Source organism: Xiphias gladius, chromosome 10 (assembly GCF_016859285.1).
Source record: "Xiphias gladius isolate SHS-SW01 ecotype Sanya breed wild chromosome 10, ASM1685928v1, whole genome shotgun sequence".
Classification (NCBI taxonomy): Eukaryota; Metazoa; Chordata; class Actinopteri; order Istiophoriformes; family Xiphiidae; genus Xiphias; species Xiphias gladius.
Window position 1 is genome coordinate 18,999,771 of NC_053409.1, and position 14,634 is coordinate 19,014,404.

General features: G+C 42.6%; 1 protein-coding gene across 3 annotated transcripts in view; it reads left to right on the forward strand.

The window, feature by feature from the left end:
* The first annotated feature begins 603 nt into the window (after positions 1-603).
* fndc3ba (fibronectin type III domain containing 3Ba) overlaps positions 604-14,634 on the forward strand; it is a 96,313-nt gene continuing 82,282 nt past the window's right edge. The window contains exon 1 of one of the 3 annotated variants that reach the window (XM_040136674.1): positions 604-699. The gene's annotated coding sequence lies outside the window, so the exon portion shown is untranslated. Of the gene's footprint in view, positions 700-951; positions 1,195-1,583; positions 1,833-14,634 lie in introns of those variants that run through there. The other 2 variants (XM_040136676.1, XM_040136675.1) reach the window with 2 other exon arrangements.

The window sequence follows — 14,634 nt, forward strand, 5'->3', positions numbered from 1 at the left end:
GTTGTCTAAGTTGTTTTGGAAGCGCTGGGACTCACTTCAAAATCTGCCATAGGCAGACTATTCTGGATATATTATGTCTGTAGGAAACGACGGTAATTTTTTTGTTTTCTTGTTTGTAAGTGGGGATACTAAGTGACCAGTGCAAGCTAGATGGTGAAGATATATTCTGTGTCATCATGAAAGATAAATGTAGACCAGCCCAAACCCTACTCAGTTCTGCTGATATTTGCAGAAGAGTTCAAACACAAACACACACACACACACACACACACATATATATATATATATATATATATATATACGCACACATGTGTACACATATCAATATTATTATTTTTAGATCATAAACTGTGTCATAAATAGCTAAGACGTGGCCGAAAATCCCCGCTTTGGTCGTTGATTTTGTCGCTTTTCAAATACCTGGACCGAATGGCCAGTTCTTCCGACGTGACCGTCAACAACCCCGTCCGTCTCGGAGGCGAGGCAGCGGCCCCTCTCTCTGTTTTGGCTTTTTCGAATGCGCAGCTCGTATTACGGTAAAAGGAGGCGGGCTCTAACCTCCATGTGCGTCGCGTTTTGATTGACATGGCGGAGTCTCCCAGTACGCGTCGCGCCGCGCCAGCAGACAGGCAAGACCCGACCCTGGGAATAAAAAAACGCGCAGCCCCGTCTGATTGAAGATTATTTTATTGCAGCGAGGTGAGTTCTTTAACGCTTCTTTCGTGGTACGAACTAGCCCGCAAAGAAGGGGAATGGAGGCCGAAGGATTCGATGTGGAAAAAGTTTTAGAAGTGCGTGTCTATCTGTCTGTGAGTGAGTGTGTGTGTGTGTGTATGAATGTGTGTATGTGTGTGTGTGTGTGTGCGCTCGCGCGCGCGCGCGTGTGTGAGAGAGTTTTGGAGAGCTGAGCGCTGAGAGCTGACGCCGGCAGTCTGGGCCACTTGGCCAGCGCGAAGGAAAAAGGAAAACTGCTTCACCGCTGCCGAGGGGGGTGAATCGAAACTTTTGGGCAGATTTTCCCGTTTATTTAGGAACAAAAGGGAAGAGGCAGAGCGGCCGGGATTGTCGCGTTAGTTCCTCACACCGGGCCGAGTGAATGTGTCGGGCTTGCGCGTTCGGAGCCTGCTCTTCGTGGTCCCGATTTCTCAGCTTTCACGAAAGAATGTGTTTTTGTCTCCGAGGACTTCAGATGGAGTGAGTGCGCAACAGGAGAAAACCTTTTCTCTTTGGCTTTTTTCTGCAACAAATCGCAGTTGTTGCGTTGCGACTTGCATTGTCGAAATAGTCGGTTGTGTTGTAGCCGCGCAAAATCAGGAAATGAGCACTTTTATAGCTGGAAAATAACTTGGAATGGAAGATGCTGAAGCAGTCAGATTTGACAGAGGGGGTTGCGAAATCATTGAATTGACACTATGGAGGGTTATATTGCATTGGGTAGTCTTTGAGAAACGTTGAAAGGCTGTGTTATAACGACTTTCCACAGAGACTGTGTGCGGTTGCAGAATGCAGGAAAAGGCTTTGGAGAAGAAAAAAAAAAAAAATCAACTCCAGCATATCCTAGCAATCCTTCCAGGCAGTCTCTCTCTCTCTCTCTCTCTCTCTCTCTCTCTCCCTCTCTCTCTCCCTCAGAAACGACTACGTGTCTGTTTGTGTAGGGAAGACAAATCTCTCTCTCTCAGCCTCTCTGATGCAGACGTGGAAATCAAACATTGGTCTCCTGCTTGAAACGATCGATTATCTGCCTTCCACGTACCTAACGTATAAAAGACGCCACTGTCTTAGAAGCGCTTTAACTCACCAGGAAGAGGAAACAGGGGATGTGGCAGAAAGAGGTCAGATATTTTATCACGCAAAAGATGACTTGTGGGTCATTTTTTTTTTTTTTCCTTTTGGTTTGTTTTTGAAAGTTAATAACAGGACTGAGTGGTTAATTGTCATGCGGTGCAGGGGGGGGTGTAACTGGGGCAATGATTTGGGAATCGCACCCCCCCCTCCGTGGGCTCTGGATCCAGTGGGCACATTGGAGAATATAGGCTAGGGGAAAAAATAACTTCACACACACACACACACACACACACACACACAGCCTCACTTTTTCAGGGGAGAGAGAAGGAGAAATCCGATCCAAAATACATGACGTCAGATGACATTCCTTTCGTGAAGGGCTGATGTGGCCATGCAATTTTTTTTTTTTCTGTGAAAAACTGATATCTGTCTTCTTTTTTAGGGGGGGGGGGCGGCGGTTGGCTAACAGCTCAAAAGGTGTGTTTACGTTTGTGGTTGTGAAGGAATTCTCCCCGTGGTGCATGAATGGGCAATTTATTTTTTGCTACCACAATTCAGGGGCATCAAACTTTTAGGCTATACACATCAAGCCAATGTATGGGCAGTAGGAAGGAGGTAAAGCTTTAATTAGACAGAAGTCCTGTGACATATGTAATTTGTGCATCTTAAAATAACCCCTTCAGTTGAAAGGAACATCTCTGAAGTGATTTCTTCTCTTGAATTACTCTCAAAAGTCCTTCTTAAAAATTTCACATTTCTAGACCTGACCCCTGCGCAGATTTCAGCAGTTACTTAACAGGTAAGATAGGATTTCAGGTTTGGGAAGGCCCTGCTCTATAGCCCTAGGACGTTTCTTTGGTTTCATTCAAGGTTGTGAATCCAGGCCTGCAGTTCGTGTCAAGTGTGGTCATGTGAAACAAATGCTGGAAGTACTGTCGGATTTCACACAAAAGTGATGGCAATGTAAAACTGTAAAATAAGTGAAAAAAGCTGCAGGTCTATGTACCTGACTAGTCTGAAGTTTCTAGGTGATGAGCTGATCACCATCCTGAAACCATATTTTCACCATACTGTGTTTTTGCATGGGTTAAGTACTGCACCCATATCCTTCTTAACACAAGCTGAATGAGGTTTATATCACTGAACACTGTTCTCTGAAAGGTAAGCTTCTTTGGTTTCAACGTTTATACACGATAAGAATGTAAACAAAGGTCGGCATTTGAAAAGTTATGAAAGCACTCTTGTGTTGATCTTGTATTCAGAGCAGATTCAATAAAAAGTGAGGAGGAATTATTATTTCAGCATTTTTAAATGACAGGTTTTTGAGTTTTTACATTTTTTCATACTTTAGATCTGTGTTTTGTGGCCGTGCAGAGAGCCAGGAATGTGGTGCTAGAGGATATACAACAGCATAATGTAAGGAGGGATTTGCACTCAAACTGATGCAATTGCAAGCAAGTGATTTTTGCCCCCAGTTTTAGATTGCCGTTTGCAAAATATGTGTGTGTGTGTGTGTGTGTTTGTGTGTGTGTGTGTGTGTGTGTGTGTGTGTGTTTTTATAAATAAAATACTCTGCAATTACATAACAGAAGAGAAGGAACAGTGTTTAGACTGGAGTCAGGTTGAAGGAGGGTAGCCATTGTTGCTTTGGCCTTTCTCCATCTTTCACGTGAAGAGGCAAGGAGGTTGAATAACCCTTTATATAAGTTAACGACCTGTGTTCTGTAACCATTACAGCTTTGTCACACAGGTACAACCCACTCGCTTGTCTTGGCCATTGTGATGGTGCGTCATTGCCTATGCTTGGGGTAACAGTAACTTTCCAGCGGCTTTGTTTGATCCCGCTTAATCAGTTTGTCAGTTTGTTTTATTCCACCTAAGTGCTTGAACTAGGACAGAAATAACGAGTGCCAGAAAGTCAAAATATGTCACGTGAAAGTCAATTTATTGGTCTTTTCTTTTGCAAAATAACACTGTCTACTCCTCCAGCAGGCAGACACTAAGGATGACATACAGTGACCCAGGTTTGATGGATTGGCTGTGTTTTAGTGGCAAGTGTCAGATGGTGTGCCTCTAATATTCTGAGAGAGTTTATTCTAAGCGAAATGAGGAAGTTGTCCCCATGTGTCATGAGGACTCATGATGCCAAGAGCATCTGTCTCTATGTAATCTCGGACATAATCTAGGTTTTCTGCTTGTGGTTCTCTGTTGGTCGAAGAAAACCTTCAGGTACGCCTGGTCGAAATGGGGTCAGGGAAGGGGCAGGACGATACTAGCCATTGTCTGTGTATGTGTTTGTGCATGTGTGTCTGACGGGTAACCTAGAACATGTTATTCGAGGGGTAGTGTTACTGGACAGTGCTTGTGTATCACGAACAGAAGCTGAAGCAGAGCATAGAGTTACACAGACAAGACAAAGCAGACCTGGATAGTGTGTGTGAGCATGTGAAAGAGAGGTGAAGAACAAGAGGAGAGCTTCAGATGAACCTCCTCGCTATTTGTGTCCTGTTATGTTGGTTTTCCAGGAGTTGGAGCTTATTTAACTGTGCCCGTCTGATGTCTTAAAGCTTGTTATAGTTGCTACTGCCAAAACTGTGCACATTAAATTACACATTTTGGAAGGCACTGATATGTTGGAGAGAAAAGAAACCATTAACTGACACGTCATTTTCTATCAGGCAAAACTCACTTTGGGGATGGGATCAAGACACACTCATTTTATGTCAGAATTAGAGCTGAAACTATCATTTGACGTTAATCAGCAAATATTTTATTTAAGTAATTTTAAAGCAAAAATACTAAACATGAACTAGTCATAGCCTCACAACTGCTTGTCTTTGTTTTTGTAGTTTGTTAAGTTTGTTTTTGCAAATCATCAATCATCATTAAATGAATGAATAATGAAAATAATTGTTGGTTGCGGTCCTAGTCAGTATAGGACAGTGTGGATTTAGCTAATGAAACAGGTGTATAAGCCCTGAACATAAGGGGATGAAATATGCTCAGCCTACACAGATTTAAGTTTATCCACTGTTTATCATCTACAATTTTCGCTATGCCCACAAATAATCATCCATAATTGCTATTGAATATTGACCCAGTTGTCCCTGATCAGCTCTCCATATCTGGTCAGCCTCTGCTATTTACAGCTCTGCACTATGTCTGCAGTTCGTATAAAGTCTTCTATCAGTCGTACCATCTGTTTCTCCACATGCAACAGGTGTGCTTGCCAGGCAGATTGCTGCCTTCACTTTTACCGTAGCTGAGGTGCAGTTTGGTCGAGTGAACGAGCTGCCTCTTGCTTCCTCGCCTGTGATGAGAGATTTTTCTTATTGGCGGGCTGAATGTGAGGAGGAGTTCTTGGGCTGTGAGGTCGAGGGGTCGAGTCCCGGAGTGCAGGAGGAGAAGGTCTGTGGTTTCTCTTCGTCTTGTCTCTCTGGCCTCTTGTGTCCTTATGATGCGTAATAAAGCACATGGGTTTTCCCTGTGGTGGAGGAGGCAGCTATGTTTGCCTTGAAAACAGTCTCTGCCGTGGCTGCTTTGACAGATGATGGAGTGCAGGGGAGCTCTAGAGGGTACACCAACCTAAACTTACACTACCCAAAGTTTTATTTACATAAAAAAAAAACAGAGGGAGGGCCAATTTTTCAGGCTGACAAAAATGTATAATCTATGTAATTCATTATTAAGGCTGCAACTAACAGTTCTTTGCCCATTATTATCGCAACTAATCAATTAGTTGTTTTGTTAATGATTACAAACGCCCATTATAATTTTCCAGAGCCCGACGTGAATATTTCTTATCTCTTGTTTTATCTGACCGACAGCTCAAAGCTTAAAGATATTCAGTTCACTATCGGGGTGTGACAAAGAAAATCAACAAATCCTCAAATGGGTAAAACTGGAACCAGCAAATGTTTGGAATTTTTGCTTGAAAAATGACTGAATAGATGATTCAGTTATCAAAACAGTTGTGATTAATTTTCTGTCGATCAGACTGAGATTGTATGCAGGTTTGGGGTGAAGTTCTTGCTTTGTTTTGTCAGTTTATGATCATTTTTGAGAACACGAGTGAAGGAGATGTCCTTTTATAAGCTTGTAAAATAATTTCCTGCCAACTTTATGGCATATCTCATGACAGCAGCTGGTTATCTGCTGCTCGATGCTTTCACTTCTTCCTGCGTGCTCTCACTCTCTGTTTCTTGCTCTCGCTTTGTCTCCCATATGAAGGGTGGCTTTTTGTTGAAGTATCCCAGCATCTCATGTTTGCTTGGCATAGAGCTGTAATGTTTACCCTCCTCCTCTCTTTCTTTCTGACTCCCTCCCTTCCTCCGTCCTTCCCTGCCTCTCGCTCTCCAGAGCCCTGTCTCCCTCGTTTTTTGTCTCCCTTGATAATTTCCTGTATTGTTGACAGTTGATTTAGAAGAAGATTAAAGAAGCCTTTCAACCTCTTTGCTCCCTGTCTCCCTCCTCCCCTCTCCTTTCCTCATTGCCCTCTCCTCTCCTCTCCTCTCCTCTCCTCTCATACAGTGTAGCTCTAAAGTAACGTGTAGGTTCAAACAAACATGAGTTTTGGATCTGGTTAAGTTTCAGTCCAAAATAAGAGATATGAAATTTGGAGAAATGTGAAGCCTACTCTGACTGACTGTCATTACTGGAATTAAATCTAAAACTCCCCAAGGACAGTCACTGAAGGTCATTGAAGTTCTCAGCTATCCTAAACTTTTTGCAAACAAAGCAGTAACCTTGAGGGCATAATTCACTTTCAAGTAAACAGCTTCATAACAAGTAACTAAGCTTGTCCTCGACTCTTTTGCTTGCTTATACCAGGAAATAATTTGGCGTAGGATTGCAAATGATAATTATTTGGATCATTGATTAATTATTTATTTCAATTAATCAATTACTCATTTAGTCTGCAAAATTTCAGAAAACTGCAAAAAACGTCCATCACCAGGCCAAGGTCTTTAAATTATTGTTTTGTCTGACACTGTCAGTCCAAAATCCCAGGATTTCAGCAGTAATTTGGAAGTTGTTATGATATCTGATTGAAAATACCGGTCAACATAATATGGCATTTGCATAGCATCTTGGAATGAAACTGAGCATTCTTTACTGGGGCTTTACTAAGGTAAAGCAAAGCAATACTATTTAGCACGTTTCATATGCCGTGGCAATACAAGAAGCTTATGTAAAACAAAATGAGATAAATCATTGAAACTGAAGAAATTTCAGTTAAAAAAAAAAATTAGAACAATAAATTCAAGATGAAGTTATTAGTCCATTAATTAATTTGTCAATCAACAGAAAATTTAATATAAAAAATTTTGAATATTGATTAATCTAAAATACCAAACATTTGCTGGTGCCATCTTCTTAACTGTGAGGTTTTTCTGCTTTTCTTTGTAATATATGATGGTAAATTGAATATCTTCGGTTTTGAACTGTTTTCAAGCAATCCGAAGACATCACCATGGGCTTTGAGAAATTGTTATTGGCATTTTGTTTCTTTTCTTTGTTTTTTTTTCCTAGACAATAAACTAGAATAATTGATACTGAAGATGGTTGTTGCAACCGTGCAATAGATTGTAAAACCAAAGTGGGGACAAGATTTTGATCACAAAACTGAAAAAGTAAGTTTTAAGTCTAGATTTAAAGGTTAGACGGCTAGAGTGCCTAAGATCATTCAGGCGTTTATGTACAACAGAATAGTATTATACATATAACAGTATGGTACAGTATAACTGTGAGGGCTTACAGAAGACATTTTGTGCAAGTGGCAGCAATTTTTGTGTAGCTTTGATGCATTTGAATACACAACATTCTTGGCATATGATGTAAGCCGTGACTTCACAAAAACCTTCACTTCCCTAGTTGGCGATTTGGAGTCGTTACTCATGACTTGGTGTCATTTGAAAGGTCCTGACTGCGGCTGTATGGCTGCAGTAGAGACGGCGGCGAGAGGGAGAGGCAGACTGGCATTGGAGGAAGAGAGCAGATTATAAAATAAAATGATTGTGACAAAGAGATAAAATGTTTGAAATCAGGAAAGTAGGCTGTCAAGTTCTCATCAAGCTCTCATTGGTTGGTAAAGTTTTGTGGAAGCATGCCTGGAGGGAGGCTGGTGGGACCCAGAGGAGTTGATGGGTAGCGCTTGTGCCCTTACACAGTTCCTTGGGGGTATCATCCATAGAAATAGCTTGTTAAAGAGCTTACCTCTGGTGTGTGTTTGTGTGTTTGTGTATGTATGTCTGTCTGTGTGTGTGTCTTTTTTTGTTTGTGTGTATGTGGTCAGCTGGCCGAGGGGATCAAGCGTGCACCTGTACACACACAGAGCACTAATTTAACACACATGCACGAAACATACACTCACACAGAGTTAACTTTACGTGCCTGCATTAGCATGCCAGGCAGGTTGGTGTTGCTAGTTGGCAGGCCCATGGAAAGTTCCGCCAGTTGTTAATGGCTGTTTTTATGCCTGACTGTGAGCGTTTTTACTGTGTATCTCAAGTGTCTAGAGTTCGCTATGGGTTGGGTTTTGTATGTGTGTGTATTTGTGTTTGTGTGTGTTGGACCTGGGGAACTGAATCTGCAACTGGTTATATTTCTGATCGTTATACGGCTGGAACTGGAATTGGAACTCGTACATGCACGCATTTTCAAATATGCTTATTTTTTGTGCGTGTGACCATCAGTGTTCATGTGTATCTACTGTGTAAGTGTGTGTGTGTGTGTGTGTGTTGCACTCACTGTCACAAGTTGGCGGGTATGCAGGGCCAGAGCTGAGGGTTCTGCTCAAGGAGGAAGTAGGTGTTTTTTAATTCAAAGCCACAAGTTTTATTGCTTTCCCCTGTTGAACCCCCCCCCCCCCTTCAGGGCATGCAGACACACTTCAACCCCTCCCTCCCCTTCTCTCACCCTGTCTTCTCTCACCCATCCCAGCTCCACATACCTGTCATCTACATTAAAATTCAAAATCAAGAGGAAAATGGCTAAACCTCCTATTGCATAAGGGCTGGGACACACTTCGCTACTAAGACGAACTCTGTTATGTTGTTTAGTGTAGAACTGTTTAAAATAGTATGTTTCAACCCAATAGAACATAAATTCCTGTACTTCTTGGTCAAGTTATCATATTTAAGCTTGCAAATTCAGCTGACTCCATCAATGTAATTACAGGTTAATCAAAATACCTGTATTGTTTGATTGGCTGCACCAGTTTCCAAAATTGTCTTTGCAGGCATCTTTATTTCGATAAAAGTTTAATTTACTTTGGAAAGAGTTTAAAAAAACCTCAATTTTTTTTTGGGAAAAAATGCATTTTCAGATTTCTCCAGCTTAGTGTGGACATTGCCTCAGTCCCCTATTTTCCTTCACTTCTTCCCTCCTTGCCCTCAGGCCAGACCCCCCACAAATCACTAAAACATCCCAATCACACATCCACACACACACACACACACACACACACACACACACACAGGCAGGCAGGCAAAAACACACAAAACCCACATCCCTAAACTAGTGTGTGAAATCCTGAGGCTGATTGAGGAGGAGGAATGTGACCTTGTGACCCCAGGCTGTGGGGAGGGGTGTTATAAATGTGTGCTTGTGTGTCTGTGTGTGCGTGTGTGTGCATGTGCGTGTGCGTGCGTGAATGCGTGCCTGCGTTTGATGTTGGGGAACAAGTGATTGTATGTACACTTTCCATTGGCTTGCTATTCCCAGAAGTGTCCTCTCTCATTTTTCACACCAATTCAGTTTTCCTCTAATGGATTAAACACCGCTGCCTACTCTCTAGACATGCCCACAGACACTCATATACACATGCACATTCATAAACACAACAGTTATTCATAGAATTAAGCTTGTAAAGAACCATTCATTCATTATTTGCTTGCTCTGCTGTGCATTTTAAGGCTGTGGGTGGGTGGGAGAGAAAGGGTGTGTGTGTGTGTGCATATGTCTCAGATGCAGTTGTCGTCTTGTCTGTGAGAGAGGAGACAGGTTTCTCATGTAAGTGTGACTAAATAGTCTTTCTCTCTCAGCACCCACACACCCACCACCCAGTGAGCAAGCTTTTTCATGGCCCATAAAACAGATGATCTGAATGTATCTTGGTGGTTTGTCTGCGTCCATGTGCTCGTCCATCCGAGAATGAGAGTTTGTGCATCCGATTGTATCTTGGTATATGTGTCTGTGCGCCTGTGTATTTGATGGGGGGCGTAGAATTCACTTCTTGACTTGGCATAGTTGTCTTAATTAAGACTCATGGCATGCAGCCCTGATGGAGCTCGGCATTAGGGGCAAAGACGTGCTGTGTCTGCAGGCCTGGACGGCAGCAGGTCCACTGGAGGTGAATGTGGGCTTATTGTCTGCACTCTGTGGTTGTCCTCCTTTACTCCTCTTTACTAGCCACTTGTCATGTAGAGCTGATTATGCCGATTGTGGGTCAATGCATTGAAACACGTTAATGCAGAAGGCTTAGGGCTAGAGAGTGGGTAGGTGGATCTTTACAGCGAACTTCACAACAGAGGTAAAACTACAAAAAAATAATTGTCTTACAATAATGATACACATTTGTGTTTTCACATGATATACTGCATCCCAGTTATGCAACTGTGGCTCCAAATTTACAATATAAACTGTGATTTGTGAAATAAATATATTTTTTTGGTGCTTAGTTTCCGTGGTGTATGTTGCAATCTTTTTCTGGTGTCACTTAAGTACTTGTAATGTAATGGTAAAGAGCAGGCGGAGTAAAATGTGTGCATCTACCATAAAAGTTACCAATTGCCTATTCCCTACTATCCTAGAGCACATCATCAAATGTCTTATTTTGTCTGACCAACAGTCCAAACTCCTAAAATATTAAATTTACTAGGGGGTAAGACTAAAAAAATTGAATTTTCTTTTCACATTACTCACATTTGAGAACCTGGATCCATCAAATTTTTTGTCAATTTTGTTTAAAAATGACTTGAATGACTCTGTGCACTCTGTAAATACAGTACCTGTATGGCATTCCGAAAAACAAAGAAACATGCACGTAATGTGAATTAATGTCACAGTGGTGGTAAATGTAACCATTTCCCAATTAACTAACTTTATGTCAATATATTAAAACAGTCGCACTGGCTGAACCTTCCATATTTCTTACTATATGTCTTTCTGAACACACAAACAGAACCATTTTAAACAGATTCACACACACACGCGCACACATACACACGCACACACATAAACTTTATATTGTGTTGAGTTGCTGATCCCTGAGTCTCATTCTGTGGTGCAAGTTTTGGGGTTTGGGGTTAGACTCCAGGGACCCATTCGCTAAGATATTTATGTAGACTGTAGCGTTAAAGCCCCACAAAAGTTCAACTTTTATAACTCAGTGTAATCATAAGCCAAATCATACGCTAAATTTGCTGAATATACATGTGGAATTGTTCTTTGTGAGCACCTATAAAAGTGAGTAATCCTCAGTCCTGTGGTGTTTTGGTGTGGAGTTTGGGCTCATCTGTAGGTTTACTGGCTGCCGTGCAAGACTGAAAATATTGTCTGCTGCCTGACAGGGTATACAATGTATTGTGTGTATGTGTGTTTATATATGTGTGTGCATGCTTGTTTTTGTGTATTGGAGTTCAAGCATGCCTGTGCCCCCAGTTGGTGCATGTCTATGTGGGTGTTTGCGTGCCTGTGTCTGTGTGCCGATGTGCGCAGTGAGGAGGAAGTGGCTGTGTTTGTTTAAACTAAGCACGCTCAGCCATGTGGGACAATTTAGCGGGAATGAGACCCCTACATCCCTCCCCAAGCCTGCACTGCTCTCCTCCCCCACCCTACCCCGAAACCTTCTGAATGGGCGGCTGTCTTTTGAAAGCTGAGGGGTTGTTAGGGAAGTAGGCCCAATAGTGTGGGGGTGAGGATGAAGGAGGAGGAAGAGGGGAAGATTGAGGCCAGGGGAGTGCTGAGACAGGTTAAAGCTGGAAGTGGGACAGAGGAGGGGTTGAAGAGGAGATGAGGGAGTAGAGGAAGAGGAGGAAGGCAGAGAGAGCACTGGTGCATAGAAATCAAAGTGTAACTAATGTTCATTGGCCACTGGTCCTTTCTTGTTAAAAGCATGCAACCACGAAAGTCATACACAACACACACGCTAACTTATCTGGGCTGCCACTTGAAAAAGATCCAGCTCTGCAGGCAAAGCATCATATTTATGCTAAAGGGCTGTATTATATGGAACCAACTGCATTATACAGCAATAAAGAAAAGCCTAGGAGGATGTGGTAGGTAAGGACATATAGAGGATAGATGAATAAGGATGAGGAGCTAATGCAGAGCTGGCACTGTATAATAGCATGCTAGAATAATATTGTCATGTCTGGGATGTAAATTATTGTCTGATGCATATTTAAGCCTCCTAAGAATCCCCAGTGTGCATCATTTTCATGTGTGTATGCATGAAAGAGAAAGACAGACAAAGAGAGAATGTTTGAACCCTGAGTTGAGTTCACTCCATCTTCATATCTCCATGGTGACAAGAATAAAAATGACTTTGAAATAATATGTTTCTGAAACTGAAATATTAGTATATTTATAAGAAAATCAATGACTCCCTGAAAGTCTAGCTTTTCTCCTTATCACTGTTTTTTCTTTTTTCCATCTGTATCTGTGTTTGTTAACAATGGCTTGTTTGCATGTCTGTCTGCCTTTGTGTTTTATAATCTTTGACACTAAAAGTTAAATTAAACACTTCTGTTGACTAGCATAACATTCCATTTTTCAATCTAAACTGTGCTACTTTGCACAACACAAGCACACCTGAAGGCATGCACATCTTCATCATTTGTTCAGTGGGTTAAAGATCAGTAGGGTACAGTAGTGCTGCGCCTGTAAAACCTGGGCTTAGTCTCTAATGTCCTGATGTCCTTACCTAATGTCTTAGAGAGGATGGAAAGGATTGAAACTGGGATACAGTGATCTGTGACTTAAAATGAATGTGGGCCAGGGGCGTAAAGTGTGGGGGGCGGGCAATGGCTCCTTCGCTATTTCCAAACCCCCTACTTCCAGTGTCCTTGCTGGGACCACACCCATCTTAGAACTTGGCCTTCATTTTGATCTCAGCCACACACCTGTAAAGTTTCGTAACTGCGTCTTGCCCGGTTGTGACGCTATTGCGGCAACAAAATCTGTCCATAGAAAGACAGATATTTAAACACCTACCAAATTACTCAAACCTGCCTCTGTGGTAGTTCCCTTTGCAGTAGGTGTCTCCACGACCACATTTTGCCATAATGACACACACAGACTCACAAGGTGAAGACAATACCAGTGGCTGGTAAAAATCCTGAATGTTTAAAGATCCTTGAATGTTATAAGTAAGTAGAGTTAAAACAGGATGATCTATGTAAACTCAGGTAATTGCTAAGCCAGCACCCAGATGGTTTGTGTGTCCACAGCCAGCCATGCTACCTACCCACCAGTCAGCCCAACTCAGCTTTTAGTCTGCTGACTTGTGGAACTAGCCTCTCCGTGTGTGGCCAGACTGAGCCTTGGAGATCCAAGGTGTTAGGGAGGAGTTTGCCGTGAGCTCTCCTCAGGCTCAGTGCTCCTTTGCAGAGTGCTCAGCCCTCAGCCTCTCTGGATCTGATGGAGAAAAGTCCAACCGAGGAGGGGGGGGCGAAAGGAGAAGAAAAATCTGGAAGTGCAGCCATGAAGAAGAGTGAGTCATGTTCATGTGCTTGTGGGAGAATAGCCACTTCCTCTGTATTAAACACACACAAACACCAACAAAATACAGCATGTTCTCAAGGCAGTCTTGCATATTGATGTTGATAGCGATAATGAAGATGAAGGTGTTGGCAGTACCAGCCAAAAAGATGGCAGTGATGTTATGGACATGGATGAGGCCGATGAAAGTCATGAAGACAATGACATCATTTTTAATGATGATAATTAGGGCGGGGTAGGTTTGTGTTTGTGTTGGTCTACCGACTGTTTTGTTGTGTGTGTGGTCAGCAGTTTGTGGAACCAGACCTGCAACATCTGTAAATCAAAGGATCGCTCAGTTGGAGGAAAAGAGTGAGAGTCTCGCAGTCCTGGCTGATGTAATTGGTGGAAACATCAGCGTCTCTGAGTGGGATAAATGGTATCACAAAGTCACTTTATTCCCATGTGTTCGACTGTTTGCGTTGCCTCTGTTTATACTCTGACTCCCACACAATGACCAACATTATTTACTTTATTATTTTTTCAGTTGCGCTGGTGTCTTTTTCTCAGACAGGAGACTAGTTGAATATAGATTTCCTCCCCTCTCCTCTGGAGTTACGTCGCTGCTACGTGGCTACGTGGCAAGCATTGGACTGTCAGGGCCTCTACTGTGGGTTTACTGCCTGCTGGCCCCCTGCCCAACCACACACACACACGCAATCACACTCACAGACACACACACACACACACACACACACACACATGGCCAACCCACAGCCGTACAGCTGCAGGAGGGAGGGCTCGCTGGCAGATGCACACATCTGCTGGAGCTAGCTCTGCCGTGCTAATGTGAAGCTAACAGCTAACACAGAACTCCCACTGCAACACATAGCTGATTATAAGGCCTTCATGAATGTATCAAACTTGTTTTGTTTGACTCGTAGTTTGCTGGACTCATTCAATTTTCTCTCCCTCCAAGTCTCTTTCACTCACACAGACACACACACACACACACACACACACACACACACACACACACACACACACACACACACACTCTCCCTCAGTGCCTGCTGTCTGTGGTATGACAGGCAGGACTAATGTTTGTTCTGGGGCAATAACACAATTAGGATTCCACACATTTCT